The sequence below is a fragment of the Tamandua tetradactyla genome, chromosome 9 (assembly GCF_023851605.1).
Source record: "Tamandua tetradactyla isolate mTamTet1 chromosome 9, mTamTet1.pri, whole genome shotgun sequence".
NCBI lineage: Eukaryota > Metazoa > Chordata > Mammalia > Pilosa > Myrmecophagidae > Tamandua > Tamandua tetradactyla.
The window spans coordinates 61,704,622-61,719,778 of NC_135335.1; the positions used below are offsets into that span (position 1 = coordinate 61,704,622).

General features: G+C 33.6%; 1 long non-coding RNA gene across 3 annotated transcripts in view; it reads right to left on the reverse strand.

The window, feature by feature from the left end:
• Window positions 1-15,157, reverse strand: part of LOC143647165 (uncharacterized) — a 103,342-nt gene that overhangs the window by 48,426 nt on the left and 39,759 nt on the right. The window lies entirely within an intron of this gene.

The window sequence follows — 15,157 nt, forward strand, 5'->3', positions numbered from 1 at the left end:
AATTCAAAAATTAACAAGGGTCAATAAAGAGGTATATGTATTAATGCATTTAAGATTTACAGCTCATGGACAGAAAAGTGTATCACTAAAATTATCAAATGAACATGTGTACACACACACATACACACATATACAATCACTCATTCAGCTTATCATTGTAATAGTTAAATCCAATGGAGAAATTTAATTTGTCAAATAACAGTGATACATTATATTAATCTCATTTACTTGATTCCATTTTTCGATCAGGTGTTAAATAACAGGGCAGATTTTTTTCTAAGTTTGGTCATGGGAAAAAAGGATAATTCTGATTTTCTTAAAACTAAACCAGCTTCAAAAGTAAGAACTATAAAGAACTGCTTAAACATTTTATACAATGGTTTGCCTTCCATGTTAATAGATTTTATAAAGAAGCAAAAAAGTTTTCATGGTCAAATGAGTTTTGGAAATGGTAGAATAAAAATGTTAACTACATTCCCTTATTACATGATATCCCAGTAATTTAATCTTTATTGTATAAATCTCTAAAAGAATGAGTTCCATTATGTCATAGTCCTCAACTTGGGGACCATCTGTTGTATGGTGTTTTCTACATTCTATATATTTATTCATATGGAGTACTTCCAAGTCTGGATTATCATATCTAAATGTTGAAAATTTTTACTCTTTGGGTATAGTGTTACAATGTTAATGTCTCCATATTCTAGCTCCATTTTCTTTCTCCCTTCTGAACAAACCACCCTAAAATCTCAAGAGTAAATGCTGAGACCCACACCACTTTTTTTTCTCTTATTCCAGGCCTACTAGTCAGTACTGGGCAAATTATAAAGTTTTGGCATCATCCATGCTCAAAATTAACATTCTCAGTTTCTGTATGGCCACATCCCAATTTAAAAGAGAATTTATATTACCTGCCATAAAGGAAACATTCAAAGCTATTTCTGAAATGAATATAGTCTAGCCTGTGCAGAAAAGCTGGGAAAAAACCGAGTGCATGCCTTATATATTATTAAAATAAGGTTTCTTTCTTCAGTGGTCACTAGGATAACATCAACTACACAACCTCATCTACTGACAAGTTCTGATTTTGTTTTGATTCTTTGCAGGTGAATGCTTTCTAGTCCTATTGTAACTAAATTGCTCACATTACTTTGGAAAGAATGCCATAAAATGATTGGCAGTGAACGCCATCAGGCTGTCAAGGTGGAAACAAATATAATCAAACTATTGCTCAGTATTCCAGGAGCAAATTCCTATATAGGGCACTGGAAAATGGAAAACAACATTGAAGGAAAATAGAGTTATGTGAATGCTAGCTGATAAACTTATGGAGGCTCAAAAAACTTGTCCAGATTAAAAAAATACATATATTTCTCTAAGAAAAAAAAATATATAGAGAGAGAGATGCAGTGATGTAATTGACAAATTAACCTCCGATGATATGGCGTGCCACTTCCTTAAAAGTTACAGTAATTGGAGCCTCTTCATTTTACATATGTTCAATATATTGTCATTGCCCCCAAATATCAATTTTATATTCAATTTTAAGTAAGTTGAATTTTACTTAACACTTTTATAGAGTGATCATTTCAACATAAACATCATTAACAGAAAATATTTTTGTACCATTAGCCAAGGATGTAAACTTATGCATCTGTATAAACTCAAACCTTTTCATCACGAATAGGGGACCTTAATATATGCAAACTAAAAACAAAAATAATTCAGAAAATCAGGTGATGCTAGAGCAGAATTTAGAATGTGAGAATATGACCAAACTGTGTTACAAATGTGTGAATTAGCCTCACTGAAGTGGGTGAGGGAAAAAGTTGTGATTGAAGTGACATTGGAAAATTGTGGAAACTATAATGCTAACATCAAAAAGATCAATTCATAATGCTGTACTCTAGTGGATAGCAGTGTTCTGCATGGTTTTTAGTTTAACAATTCTGACACGGCTATACATGCGTTCTAGAGATAAACAATTAAGTAAATGGATGGCAGAAGGTAGAAGCTATTTTTTTTTTCAATTTTGTAGTGGGAATACAGCCAAGCAAGGGATCAAGGCAAGAATGATCCATGTGGCAATGGATTAGCATTGGGAACATCAAATACAAACTCATTTTTATTATTTTAGTATAGATACAGGTGGATATATATAGAAGTATAAATATATGTGTGTATGTATATAGGTTTATATAAAGTTGAGCATGTACACATGTATTTCCTTGCTCTTTCATCTTAGAAGGTCTGGAATTAATATAAGGAGTCTATGCCTGGATATGTCCATTGAATAAGGCATTATGGAACTGAAGAAAGATCACCGTCTGAAACACACTGAGCCTACTGTGAGAAGCATCCAAGTAAAGAGTTCACTAATCACCTGAATTCCACCAGCCCCTATTTCAATTGGTGGACCACATTGGAGGGTTGAATATATGGAAATTTCCATCCATTTAAACCCAGGATCTAGTAATCTTCCAGATGTCTGTGTACTTGCCTTTCACTAAAACATAATCCCTCTGATAAATGGCCACAGGGCTCTTGGGAAAGGTGAGGAAGAAGAGTTAGAGTTACATTTTTGCCTGTGAAGTGGGGTCTTTATTAAAAAAAACATCACTTTCCATTCATTCAATAAAAAGGTCTACAGATTTTCTCGAATTTGAAGTTAACAGAGGCCATTTTGTTTTCTGTTGTGAAGACTCAATGCAGACCTTGTTCATCAGACATAGAGTTTTGATAGTTTTGTGATTTTTTTTCATCTTAGACAAATCAAGTAAAACTTTAAGACTTCCCTTCTATTTCAGACTCAGGGCACAGAGATTGCCTCCAACAAAGATATCTATGGATTCTTAATATTATTTGTCAACTTCCCATTACTGTAATAATGTTTGCTTTGTCTCTGGTGGTCTCCTATCACCCTAAATGAATCCACTGAGCCCATTTCTCATCTCATTGGTCTACAAAGATCCACCATATGGATGTCTATGAATGCCAATGTTTCCTACTCCAGTGTTTTATTCAAAGCCTTGAAGAAAGGAATGTCTTCCAGAGTTTCTCATGGGACAAAGTAGGGAATGAATGGACAGGATAGATGTAATATATCTCCTCAATATTCCTATCTCAGTAATATTTTGAATTCCCTTCTCTAGAACAGAAGTCAGAAATTTTTCTTCCATAAAGGGGCAGAGGGCAAATGTTTTAAGACTTTAAGGTCACACGCAATTTTTATTGCAACTTTTTAACTCTGAAGGTGTAACATGGAAGCAGTCGTAGCCATTAATGAATGGTTATGGCTCTCTTTAATAAACTTATTTACAGAGGAGAGAATATGCTCATCCTTGCTCTAGACTATACAGGAAATTGATATCTGAATGTTAATTAATTTAGCTCACAATTGGGTCTAAGGTTCAGTCAAGAAGTCAAGTACTATTATAATCTTTTCTGATTGCTTGACCTAATACATGGTGTCCTAAACTTCTGATCAGTGCACCTATTTCAACACATTCATTATATTCCATAATTATGTTTCATATTCCTTTGTTTAAAATCTTTAGAATCGTTCTCCATAAATACCCCTGTTTTCTACTAATATAAGTTGAAAACTTTTGTAAAACTCTTGGGAGTTGGGTGTCATCAGGGGTCAGAATTTATACTTATCCCCCTACAGTTCAATGGGAGGTACTTCTAGTCATGGATATGGAGGTAATAAGAAGTATTAAGGGTATGTCAGGAGGAAACGAGTATTCTTTTTCAAGGACATTGTCCCAGGCAATCCCATCATAGAGACTTGAGGCTAATTTCCTTTAAAAGTGAGTAATTGAGGAACTGAAAATTCTGTTAAAAAGTGAAAGCAAGTAGGATTTGGAGGATCAAATTCATTGGACTTTGCTCATTCCAATTCTCAGGTTTCTAATACTTCCCAATATAATGCACTTAATCTAACAAAAGAAATCCGGGGAAGCTGTGAACTTAATTTTCCTTATAGTTCTTCTATAGTTGGATTGGATTTAATAGTCAGAAATCTTAACCTTGTGGATCAATAAAATAATGGGTTTCATCAGATAGTCATAGAAGCTTTCTAGTTCTTTACATGTCCCATGAGATTGAAACTGACAGCTTTGAGGTTGTTATAGTCTTTCTTTAAGTTTTCCAGTATGCTGAAAAGTCGCCATGCCATCTCAAAGTCCTTGTTCTCTGTTATTATTTTTTGTATGCTGTATGGCAGGGGTCACATTTCATTCTTTTTCCATATGAGCATCCCATTATTGCAGCAGAATTTGTTGGATTTTGTTTGTTTTTTCTTTCTTTTGCTTGCTTGCTTGTTTGTTTTGGGGGAAGTGCATGGGCCAGGGATAGAACCTGGATGTCTCACATGACAGCTGAGAACCACCCTTACATCCCCTCTTCTCTCTTATTATACCATAAAATTCTATTTCTGGAGATATTTCACCTCCCAAATATTGACATGTAAGGCCATTGACTACAGAAAATTACAGGTGATAATTTAAATAACTATGTTGTATTTTATTCCATGGAATACCAGTGTCCCATTTTAAACTAACAATGATGCATGTCCTTGGTACTGGTACTTTCTCATTTGCCATCCAATTTCTTCTGTGTCTTTGTGAGTTATTTAGATGTATTCTCTAAAAAGGAGACACAGTTTGCCCTCTGAGTATAGAGAGGCATGATTCAGTTAAAGAGTAACGGATGCCCTGGTTGGTTACGTAAATGATTGCAGTCCCCAAGAACCTCTGTGCACTAATCCATGGCAAGCTGGTCAGTTTTCCTGCCCCTGTCCATACCACGAAGTTTGTGGAATCAAATCATCATAGAGACAAAATTGCATTTCCTGGGTGGGCCGCGGTGGCTCAGCGGGCAAAGTGCTTGCCTGCCATGCCGGAGGACCTCGGTTCGATTCCCGGCCCCAGCCCATGTAAAAAACAAACAAACAAACAAAAAATACAATAAAAAACAAGAAAATGTTTAAAGATGTTTCCCTTTCTTCCTCCTTTCCTTCCTTCCATCCTTCCTTCCTTCTCTCTGTCTTTCCTTCCTTTAAAAAAAAAAAAAAAAAAAATTGCATTTCCTGTATTTTAAGTCAGCACTGAACACCATTTCTATTTTCCCAGATTCTAAAATAACTCCATTCAACTTTTCTCTCAGTTTTCATACCATCATTACAACTCTAAAATTAACTTTTCCCCGTCCAGCAAGGTGGTCTCTTAACCTAATATTGAGTGAATAATCACCTACTCGTTAATACAAATTATCTTTCAACGTAGAAAACTTGCCTGGAAATATCACCTTTAAACTCTTAATAGATGTTCATCTGATTTTTGATGTAGCAGAAAACATATTTGGGTCCTATAAAACCTTTGTGAGGACAGAAGAACCCATTGCTTACTTTGCTAAGTTTTTGGCAAACTGTCTTTAGTATTATTTCATCTCAGGTTCCCACCCAATTCCCTGGTACTCCACCAACACATTATCGACAAACAGAAGCACATTTCTAACACAAATCTCACACTCCCTCAAAGGACCTTCCTCTCATGTGTGTTTACTTTATACCAAAGATTTTTGAAAAATTAAATCTCTCACAACTCTATTGAATTAAGCTGCTCTTGTGGGAATGAATAGGACTGGGATTGTTGATTTTATACAGAATCTTCCATCTGTATATTTTATAGAGGTTAACTCTACACATATCCTTGAGATTAGCCTTGCCAACAGTGCATCTTTTGCAGTTTGGAAGAAAGTTTGTATAGTCTCAAATAGTTAGATGATCATAAAATTGTTAATTGACAGATAAGTCTAAAAAGGGAGGATGTAATTGTTAATGGTAATTTCCTCCAAACAAGGAACACAAACCTATCAGCCTAATAAAGAACCATTTTGATTTTCATTTTATTAAATAGTTCTCTAATTAGTTGTTTCAAATCGAAACATGTCAGAGAGAATACAATGTGCATGTTCCTAACTTCTCTTTATTATGTCTACACTTTCTTCGCAATTTGAAAATTAGTCATTTTGATTGCCTAACGTGGTTTTAATACCAAAAATAAAGTCAAGCAGCACTGAAGTAAGCTTCTTTGTAGGAAAGCATGATTTGATTGATCACAATTAGCATATATCATTTTGAAATATATGAACACTAAGTTCTTCAATGAATGACCTGGGAGGTAAGCAGCGATTATGGAAGAAACCTATAAGACCGTATTTCCCTATTAAGTCTCTTAATAAATGTCTTATTAATCTTCTACCAGCTTCCACGTAGAAGTGACATAATTTATAGAAGGAAATAAAACAATGTACACAAGAAAAGCGGCAACACATGCAGTGTTTATAATAACATAATTAAAAATAAATATCAATTATGTACTTTATGGCTATAACTTAATAGTAAAAGTAGCAATGCTTAAGAAATGGAGCCAAATTGCAGCCCTGCAAATCATGTAAGGTATTATATTAGAATTAGATTATGAAGAAAATGCAAGTGATAAAAGGTACTCAAATCAGAAATATGCAAAGCAATTTATGAAACACACCAGTAAGTAGGATTGGGTGATTTTTAAATAATACTGCATTATTTTATCTTTAGAGTTATTGTAGCAAGTTAGAAACTAAAGAAACACTACCGTGGTTCATACTCTTGAAAATAACAGAGGAATAATGAAGGTAGATTTTCACTTGAAATGCAAATCTACTTAAATAATAGAAATTTGTATTCCTTTGTATTCAATGTTAAATTATAAATTTTAAATTATGAGAAACATGGAAAAGGAAAAGGAAGAATGGAGACAATGGAGACAATTATTATACTCTAAAAAATATATGACACGAATAATGAAAATGTGGAGCTGTCATCTCACAACTGAGTGTGCTACAATAGACAGGAGCTTAAACCCTTGTCTTCCAGTAGTGTATTCTCTTTTTCCTAAGAATATCTTCAGCTTAATGGAGTTACATTATTTTAACCTCTGCTTATGCTAGTGAATTGAATATGAAATGTATTTTGTGTGTCATTTTCCTCGACACTTGGCAATAATAAATGCAACCACATAGAAGAAGTTGGTAGGTGATATATCCATAATAAACTGTTTAACATAGCATTTAATTTGCAATGGGCTCTTACTTCTCTTATTATTTACTTTAATAGTCAAGTAATATTTAATTTTAATTCGCATTCTTTCAAGCCGGGGTGTCATATGTAGATGTTGAAATTCCTTTAGTAATCTTTTGTGGCTTTTCTTATAAATTATTTCTTAACGAAACAATTGAAGGATATTCTAAAGATATTCAAATATTTCAGTCAAAAAATATCTCAAACCCCTACTCCCTAGTAATAAGTTATTTATTGATGATGTCTATTGAACATCTTTTATATTTAATTAAGTAATGGTCACCTTTAACAAACATTGTATGTTATTCTTTGGTGGGTTTACTATAGAAAGAAAAGATTTGAATGTCTCTTCTTTAAAGATTTTAATTAAGTTGTTCCTTATTTTTAAAATATATTAGAAAATTTCAAAATGTATTATCCAGAATTAACCAATTTCAAGCTGTTATTTGATTAATATTCTTTTCTAAAGGAATGCTAGCCATCTATCATCACCACCTTCTGGTTCTTAATAATTCCACAACTACAGGAGAAGCATCATCACAATCACTACCGCAATGGACTCTAACACCCAGCTTTCAGTTTAGCACACATAAATAAATGTATATATAGGTGGGTGCACCTATGTGCATATATGCATTTACACACATTAACATACATCCATATGCGAATACATATATGTAATGCATGTAGATATAATCTGACCTATAAATGCATGATTTAAGTCAATAGATTCTCTAATTTGAATCTCCTTTTTGCCCTCCAGAAGGCATTTGATAATGTCTTGACATATTTCTGATTGCCATGACTTGTAGGATGCATCTAGCACTACTGGGTCATTCAATGAGCCACCATAATTATGGGCATTAAATTGACATTTTTAATATTTACAGAAGAATTGGGCTCTGTCATTAGTGATGAGTTTGAAAAACCCCGCTCCAAGCTCATCATGGGAATACCCAAATCCCAGTGAAACAATATTGTATAGTCACTGTAAAATGTGAGTTACAATGTCTGAAATTTATAATGAAAACCTGAATGTAAAATTTGTTTGAAATCAACTAGTCTCAGTTTGCAAGGACTGCTGTAGCAAGTTAACACAAACTGGGTGCCTTGAAATAGCAGAAATGTTCCCAGGCCCAAATCAAGGTGCTGAAGGACCTTGGAAGGACCATGCTGCCTTCCAAGTCTGTAGGGAAATATCTGTCCCATGCTTCTTCTCACTTCTGGCAGACCTACGGAGTTCTTTGGTTTGTGACAGCATAACTCCAACTTTGCCTCTGTCATTTGACCATCTCCTCTCTCTGTCTTCAAATTAATTTTTCTAATAAGACACTAGTTTTACTGAATTACATCTACCCTTACTAATAACATCACTAAAGATCCTGTTTCCAAATAGTATCACATTCATGGAACTGGGGGTTAGGGCTTGAATATAGCTTTATGAGGGGCACAGTTCAATTGCTAACAATTAGTCTCCTTAATTTAAGCCTCATTACTATAATCTAGTTTCTTTTCTTCCCATATTTATATGTTTTGTGAGACTATCATATTTTTATTTCTCATAATATTTCTAGAAATGAATTCCAATTTCCTAAATGTCTGTAGGCGCACATATATTACCTTGAGTTGTGCTAGTCCAACTCTTCTGTAAACATTAAAAATGTCAATTTAATGCCCATAATTATGGTGGCTCATTGAATCACTGCTTGCCATTTCCTGTGACTTTAATGTACTAAAATAAATCATGCACTCACCATTCCAGGTGATTTTCAGCTCTTTCCACTAGTGTTGGAGAATGCGGTTCATCTCCACTGATGAAAGGATAATCACATGACTTGTATGGACAATTGACTAAGGGACAATGTAACAATCCTCAGCCAAGAGAGATATCATGTCTTTCTATTCTCTTGTTGTGCTCCTGCCATTTTCCATTAGAAGAGCACACTACAGTTAACTGCTGGGATGAAAGACACATGGAACAGAAATGAACCCAGAGACTGGAGCCCAATTCCTGAGATCTAGCCTGGCCCAGCCAAGCCACAGGATCCTCAACCCATTATCTAGAATTAAACACTTACTGTTTTAAGTTATGGTGTATTGAGTGAATGATATGGGTGAATAATAGATAGAAAGGCATTGGAAATGGGATGTTCTTCATGAACAAATTTTAAATGTTTGCAGTCTCCTTGGGAAGAGAGTGACTAAGGAAATTGAAAAAAGAGGGTAAAAAAATAGCAGTTTGTGTCAAGTAGTGGTAAACCAGTTAGGTAACTCCCATGTGGGGAAACTTTGGATGACCAAAAAATGTACCTGAGAAAATGACAGCATTTGGTAAAGAAATTTTAGCATAGAATGTTGATAGCAAGAGTTGGTTCCCATTAATTACATTTCTTAAATTACTACATGGAATACATGAGCTCAGAAATTTGAGAGGGGAAAAGGGAAATCAGAAATTGCAGTTAGAAAAAGAAAAGTATTTTCCTAAAAATAGAAGGCAAGATTCAAATACAGCCTCAGAAATAAGAGAAAAATCTCAGGCATTTTGATATGCCTTGGGGCAAAGACCAAATCAATATGTCATGTCCACTCCCTTTGTTAAAACTCCTAAAGGATTAAAATGATATCTGACAGATTATTTCAGGTGAGCAGAATGAATTTTAGAAAGATAAAGGATGTTCCCATTAGCTATAATTCCAACTAAAGTGAGTTGCTCTTCCCATATCCTTATCCACTAAATATTTTATTAACATGCATTTGGTTATTAACCATTATGTATACCAGCAAACTCCTGATAACTCTAACATTTCCATTCATATTTTTACAACTACTACTTTTTTTCCAGTTTAAAATAGTACAACTCCAAACTATATATAATTAAAACTATCAGTGCATCTAACCAAAATTTCAAGATGAACTCATCACAAATGAAGGGAAAATTATTTACTATAATCTAAAATTTCATAAAAATGATTTACTGCTGAGCTAATATTTAAATCAAAATAGTGAAAGACATTTTTGAACCAAATTGAGTTAACTTTCTCTAAGTGGTGGGAAAATGGAATATTTATTTTAAACTATATAAATATTAACTTATCAATGGAATCTCTTGAGTATGTCTAAGGCTCCTCCACACTTGGGACATATGTTTTACGGGGTGGATACAACTGCTACATTGGGGTGATTTTCACATAATTCAAAAATGTTTATAATATTACCATAGAACATGCTCAAATTGTGATATATTCTGGGAAATTAAAAAAAAAAATTGACTTCTTGTCTTAAGGATTGGCTACATATGGAGGTAGATGTTTCCTAAAGAGTAAATGAAAATCCTGCTTCAAAATAAAACAAATTAAGGAGTGTGCTAGGGTTGTTTCCATTTTCCTAAACTCCTTTATCCTATGAGGGAGAAAGCAAATAAATTCTCTCCAGTATTAAAGACTGATCTATCTGGGGAAAGAACTCCAAGCCAAGTTAAGGAGTTTTGGAAGCAGGATTTGCTATATTGTTGCCAAATTGCTCATGTCCTAAAATAAAATGCTAGGATTTGTTGATCTTGGATAAGCAATATAGTATCAACCACAGTTCATGTACATCCCATTCCATACTATAGTGGAAGATCTTAAACTCATTGAAGAAATATGTGGTTTTCAATAGACTGAAATATGATTGTCAGTGTTTCTTTATTAAGAAATTAAGGCATTTGAAGTTCATTAAGGTAAATAGCTACTGAAAACACTCCATAACAGCTGGGAATTCTGCCTTTTGTAGTCATACAACGTAGTTTTGCAAATATGTCATATTTTCATCTCTAAGTACATGCAAACATCTTGTGCTGACTGCTCCCAGCAGTCAGTGGATGTATTGTAGGAAGATCCTTTATTGGAATGTATCCAATCCTCCCCTTAGGATCAGACTGCAGTTATGCATGCTTGGAAGGCAGGCAACAAAGGTAGAGTGTCATTCTTATCATGTCACATCAAAGGCACGTGCCATCAACATGTCTTACCACTGAGGACACTTGTGGTGATTATTTTCTGCTGTAAAATTACTTTTTCCCTCTTTCCATTCTGTTCCTATTGGCAGGAAGTCACTACGTGTGGTCCACATTTACAGACTGGGGAGTTATGCTCTACCTCCTTGACAACTAAGTATCGTCACACGTTATCTGGAAATCTGCCCAAGATATTTGCTTTTTGCCCTGAGTTATTTATTTACACAGTCATTATTACATCAGTATGGACACAGAGCTATGTATTTTATACGCCTGGTTATAATATAATACTGCTCTATTTATTATTTCTCCCCAATTGTTCCAGCATTGACCTTTGGGAACTCTTTCATTTGGCTCCTGTTCTCCTGTGTCCCTTTGACAGAACTATCAATATGTTTTTATTTTGCTATTGTTGTTGTTGTTTTTATCACCTCCTTATTTTCTAGTATTGCAAGATGCTCCAGACCATCTTGAAATTTTTAACCCAATTCCAAGGAACCCCAGTTCCTTTTGTTGTAGAGATCTAGTCACTAGGTATTATATTCTTTTTTCATAGAATTTTTCAGAAATGATAGATGTTTATAATTTAATTACTTAATGTATTTATTAAATTTATCTTCACTTTAGAGACAAAGCTTTTACTTCTTCAGTATCCTCTAGTCAAGTTCTTGACATATATTATACTTGAAATTATCTCTCATATTAAAAATTGCAATGTTTATTTTAGACTTTGTTAATTTAAAAAATACAATTATCAGTCATACCATAATGCATATCTGAGTGATTAGTGAAATGCTATATGTGATCATATAAATACTGACGATATATTTAACTGAACAGAAAAATTTATAAAATATAATATGGAAGGCATTAAGTATCTAGAAAAACAGAATATCTTGCTATTTTGTCTTTATTTTTCTGTTTTTAAATGTCTTTTATATTGTGGCTGAAATTAGACAAAATTTGGAATTGTGGCTGAAATTAGAAAAAATTTGGAAATATGTATTTCTGATGTTGCATATATAGTAAATACATTATAAATTTTTAATCAACTCTCTGTTGTGTTTATTGTTGTGAATGATGCTACAAGGAAAATAAGTGAGTGCAGCCTAGCTTAATGGTTTTGAGGAGTTTTCTCTCATGCACTTTTTAAACTTTAGATGTGGAATAAAGAAGAGTGTATGGCTATTAGCTAATATAAACCTAATAAAGTGCTAAACCTTATAGAATATGGATGAGGTCAGTATCTGAAAAGATGGAGGGCCATATAATGCTTAAGGGTTACCTAATTCAATTAATTAATTTAACTATAATTGGTTACAAAATAAAATATATCTTGAAGCTAAAATAAAATTTGTTTAATTATTCAGAGCTATTCATTGGCTTAGAAAGTGCTAAAGAGTAAATATTTCATAAGTCTAGCTCATTGTTTTTTGATTAAATGCTGTATTAGGCATTGAATAGACTGTTACTTTTTAAATAAAATGTATTACATGTTATGGAACCATAGACTTACAGAATTAGATAAAAACAATTTTTGGCAATAATGAAATGCATTTTTAATCATCAAACGAGATATATATGACTCTTAGACACTCATAGGGGTAAATATTTGTTTCCTGTTATGTAATTTGATTATTTTACTGAGTTTCTTATCAAATATGTTAATTTTGTTACTAGAAATTAAGGCATTTGAGGTCCCTCAATTATTACTGATGCCGTTTTGGATTTTTAACTACTTTTACTAGGATCTCTTGTTTATTTTGATAAATGTAAATCTTTTCATTCATAGCAGTAAAACAACTAATCTTATATACTGTAACAAAAAGCAATACATTTTATAATTTAAAAACAGATGGTAATAAAAAACTAAAAGTGCAACATTCTAATTTCTCAGGATTCCCCTTAATGCCTCTCATTTACTTTGATTTTTTATTAAGATAAGTTATAAATAATATGAATTACCCCATAATATTTTGAAGTTCATGTGATTAATATAATAGAACTCGCTCTTTTGTTTTGATTTAACAACTAGTCTTATATTAGGTGAATAAATACACCTATAATTTGGGGGTTATAGTAGGTTAACTAGTTCTTGAGGTAACTGATTAAATTCATTTCTTTGTGAATAGAAACAAGAGTATAGATAGAAATATACATATACAGACACCTAGAAATGGAAGTAATAAAACAATCATTTTCATTATTAGCTTGTAGTAGCACAATATCACACACTTTTTAAACAAATGAACAAGAAATTATAATATAAAATATTATTTATAAATTCTAACTAATCCAATTTCAAAACAGATGACAGTTTCAAATATGTCTTGTACAATTTTTATGCATTATTAGCATAAATTAGGGGTCTGAAAATGTTTTCTTTAAGGGACCAGATAGTAAATATTTTCAACTTTGCAGGCCTTATGAGCTCTTTCACCTATGACTGCACAAGCAACCAGAAACAATGTAAATGAATGTCGAAACACATGATAGACTAGTTTTCTAATATGTTGTTGAAGATCATTATATGTTTCTTCATATTCTATAGGTAATATCCCACATAGGAATAAATAAAAACAATACATTGTCCTTTATTTTGTATTTTCTTTCCTTTTGTTTGATCTGATATCATTCTGTCTCATTGTGTATTTCTTTTCATTAATGCCAACATTTTTTGTGTATGTATGCTGTATGGTGGGGATCACATTTCTTTCTTTTTCCATGGGAGCACCCCATTATTGCAGCACCATTTGTTGAATTTTGTTTATTTGCTTGCTTGTTTTTGGGGGGGAAGTGCATAGGCTGGGAATCAAACCCAGGCGAGAATTCTACCACTGAACTACCCTTGCACCCCTATTAATGCCAACATTTTTAGTATAATGTCTCTTCTGTGAAACTCTCACACAGCATTTCCTTCTTTCTCCACAAGGAAAGTTGATACTTATGCTTTTGCCTTATATGAAGTAATATACAATAAGCATGGTTAAACTTGGAGAAGAGTTATAAAAAGTTCTACTGATCATGTTTATCTTCTTCAATTCTGTCCTTAGCACTAAAATCTATAATAAAATGATTCCACATTTACTTATTAATGTACATGAGTTTTTATTTATGAAATTAAAAAAATAAAATTATATCATATTTGGAAAAAATGAATTACTTGTATCACACTTTAAAACACAACACCTAGTGTCATGTACACCCTCCCCCTATCTAGAGGTAGATACAACAGAAGGACCAGAAGGGAGGGGGATCATCTTATTAGAGTTTGTGGAACATCAAGCATCCTTTCTTCTTAGAGCGCTCTACCCTCCCCTTCTTTAATATTGAGGGAACTCAGATGCTCTCTCCCACTTCTACTAAATCAGGGCCTATTGATCATCTCTTGTCTGAGAGAGCTCATCCATGGTTGTTCAGAATTCTCTATGCTGCAGCGATGAGGCATAGCATAGGGGCAGAGACAAGTAAGAGAGACAGTGGTCCTAGGGCAGCCAGCATTCTCAGTTTGCCAGGGCAAGGATAGAGGATTTCCTCTGAATCAGGCAGATGGCTCCAAGTGATTTTGTCTATAGCTTTCCCAAGAGGAACACTTGATGAGTGAGAATGCACTGAAGAAAGAGGTTGTGGGGTGGGTAGCCTGCCCGTGGAATGGACTGAAGCTGGCAGGAAGAGGTTAAGAGTCAACCAGGCCTCCTATCTTTGGAGGCCGTATAAAGCAAGTGAGAAGGCTCTCCCGTGAGCACCCATGGGATGGAGTCCTTTGGGTACCTGCCATACAGAAGGAAGTGACAGTATAGGAAGCGGTTTCAAGGGCTCTGACAAAGCCTTCAAGAAGCTCTTACTTCAAAACTTCGCTTTGTCTTATAATACATGCAGTTCTAGCAATATCTCATTGAAGAATTTTCAAATATGCTTTTCCACATATAGCTTAAACTGGGGAAAAGTGAAGATTTTCCACATTAACAAATATTATCATGAGTCCCTGACTAAATGCAGCTAACATATATTCTCTTTTTGAGGAATTACATTCAAAA